General features: G+C 36.4%; 1 protein-coding gene across 2 annotated transcripts in view; it reads left to right on the plus strand.

Moving 5' to 3' along the window:
• PIBF1 (progesterone immunomodulatory binding factor 1) overlaps positions 1 to 3,305 on the plus strand; it is a 233,993-nt gene that overhangs the window by 38,522 nt on the left and 192,166 nt on the right. The gene's annotated exons all lie outside the window — the stretch shown is intronic.

Consider the following 3,305-nt stretch of genomic DNA (forward strand, 5'->3'; position numbering starts at 1 on the left):
CAGGATGGTCTCGATCTCTTGACCTCGTGATCCACCCGCCTCGGCCTCCCAAAGTGCTGGGATTACAGGCTTGAGCCACCGCGCCCGGCCTGAAGTGATTCTTAAAATGAATTCCTTAAATTGCATAATTTTAATTATAAATTACATAATACCATATGTGAATTTGCAAATATTTGTGGATAGGGGATTGGCATTTCTATTCTCATTATGAGTGACACATAGTATGTCTTACTATGTATGTAGCATTATGCCAAAATATGATAATTATTGGAGCTTTAAATCCATGAGAGCGGTGGTCAGTGGGCTCTGGGATAAAGCTGGAGTTTAAAACAAGCATTTAAAAATGAAGTACAGGTCATGGTGGCACATGCCTTTAGTCCCAGGTACTTGGGAGGCTGAGGTAGGAGGACTGCTTAAGCCCAGGAGTTCAAGACTGCAGTTAGCTATGATCATGCCACTGCACTCCAGCCTGGTGGCAGAGTGAAACCCCACCTCTTAAAAATATAAAATAAAAATAAAAATGAAATAGATTGTGATGGTAAGATGATACTAGTTGCTATTTTGATGTCCCCTCTGCCACTGTAAGTCTATAGCAATGACGGATACAATATAAAAAGAGAAAACTAAAAACATAGTCATCAGAATAATCCCGCAGGGCCATGAATGATGAATAAAACAAGATGAGTCATGAGTTGATAATTATTAAAGTTGGGTGATGGGAGCGTGGGTGTTCATTATATCATCTCTATTTTTACATATGTTTTCATTTACGATAATAAAAACTTAGAAAAGAAAAATATAGCCTTGATCAAAATGCATGATAAGCATCTTGATGGCTAGAAATGGAATAGTAAAACAAGAAAGAAGGACTCAAACTATGACCCTTTTTGGTTCACTCAGTAGAATGAATGAGTTTAGAAACATAGACAGGTCATGAAATATAAGATAAAGTGAAGAAAAAAAAGAACTTTTATGCCCTGGGTAAATTCTCACAAATATACAAAAGGAAACAGATGTATGGATGCTAATTGAGTCATTATTAGAAGAAATTCAAACGCTTTTCAGTAGCAGAATGGAAGATAAATGGAGATTTCTTCTGCAATATAATTTTATATAGCAGGTAAAATCATTAAATTAGATCTGAATGTCTCTCTCTTTTTTTTAGCCGTTCCTTATTTTCTGGCATAACATAATGTTCCTAGTTTTGGTTTTTGTTTGTTTTGTAATTTCATTGCCTCAGCTGTTTCTCTTAAGAAGTCTTGATCTCTTAGTGGGGAATCCTATTTAGAAATTAAGATTTGGGGGTTGTGGTCATGGCTACATTGGTCATTATTTCTAGGCTCTTCAGTTGGTAGAGACAGTGGAGGGAGAAGGGGGAGGAGGCTTAACACACTATAGATGACATCATACTGATTTTTCTTGGGGGGGGGATGGAGTCTCGCTTTGTCGTCCAGGTTGGTGTGTACTGTCGCAATCTCGGCTCACTGCAACCTCACCCTCCTGAGTTCAAGAGATTCTCCTGCCTTAGCCTCCCAAGTAGCTGGGACTACAGGCATGCACCACTACAGGCATGACTGGCTAATTTTTTTGTATTTTTTTTTTTTTTTAGTAGAAACACAGTTTCATCATGTTGGCCATGGTTGGCCAGGCTAGCCTCAAACTCCTGACCTCACATGATCTGCCTGCCTCAGCCTCCCAAAGTGCTGGGATTACAGGCATGAGCCACCATGCCCAGCCCACATTGATACTTCTAACTCCGATTCAGCACCACAACAACCAGTTTAAAGAGGTGCCAACTGGCTAAATATAGCAAACCTGAATATCAAAATAAATATTAACAATAATGAATTACAGTTTATTGAATGGAATAAGAGTTTATAAGTGCAGGCTAATAATAAATATAGAAAGAGGATCTTAAATTTTTTTAATATGTCATCTTTACCATTTTTAAGTATACAGTTTAGTGGTAATATTTATATCCTTTTTGAGAAAGAGGATCTTTACAATTGAATGCCAACCAACAAATGTATATGCATGTAAGAATGACCATTTTGTAGCTGCATAGTAATATTGATTCAGAATCATCATTGGAATCTAAAACTATCAAATGTAAGTATGTTAGGGAATAAGATACTTACACAAAGTATCTCTTCACAGACTACTTACTAATTTTAAAGTTCAAAAAGGTAGCTTTTTTTTTTTTTTTTTTCCCAAAAAGGTAGCTTTATAGGTAAATTCTGACAAATATTACCTTTACCTAGTGACCAGTTAGTATCACCAATAATGGGATAAACTAACATTACATGCCTCAGTACATCTTCATATGATATACTGAGAATGCATTATCATTTCTGTAGTATTCCTTATTCCTGCCCAAATGTCTAACCTAAATCTAATCATGAAGAAACTTCAGACAAGTGAAAAATGAGGGACATTCTATGATGCAGTTAGCCTGTGCTCTATAAAAAGTCATAAAACACAAGGAAAACTAAGAACTCTTCAGAGTTAAAGGAGACTAAAACCACATGACACCTAGATACATGGTAATACATTATAATATTATCATAATAGATCCTTGGATTATTATTACAGTAATAGATCCTTGGCTCAGGGAGAAAAAATTTCACAAAGTTAGTTTTGGGAGACAGTTGACAAAATTTGAAAATGAATTGTATGTTAGATAATAATACTGTATTAGGGATAAGTCCTGAATGTGCTAATTATACTGTGACTATATGAGACTATCTTTAATCTTAGGAAATTCACACTGAATTATTTAGGGGTAAAAGGACCTAATGTCTAAGTTGAGGAAACAAATGCACATGTATGAGTATGTGTGTGTAGGTGTATATACACGTCTAGATACATGACCCTTGACCAACACGGGGTCTGCTTATATTCAGGTTTTTATCAACCTAACACCAATCGAAAATACACCATTCACAGGATGTGAAACCTGAATATACAGAGGACTGACTTTTTGGTGGGATCTGCAACAACTGCAGGACTTCAGTATGTACGGATTTGCATATTCAGGTTGTAGGGATGGGTCTGGAACCATTCTCCACATATACTGTTAAGACAACTGCACATATTCATTCACATATATTAACAAGAGAGAGGAATTGAATAAATGTGGCAAAGTAATATTTAGTTTATATTACAAAACAAATACAACAGTATTAACGGTTGGTAAGTAAAACTTAAAAAGACCCAGGCAGGGTGCAGCGTGTCAGGCCTATAATCTTAGTGCTTTCAGAAGCCCAGGCAGGAGGATCATTTGAGCTCAGGAGTTCAAGACTAGC

Source organism: Cebus imitator, unplaced genomic scaffold, assembly GCF_001604975.1.
Source record: "Cebus imitator isolate Cc_AM_T3 unplaced genomic scaffold, Cebus_imitator-1.0 Scaffold29, whole genome shotgun sequence".
Lineage (NCBI taxonomy): Eukaryota > Metazoa > Chordata > Mammalia > Primates > Cebidae > Cebus > Cebus imitator.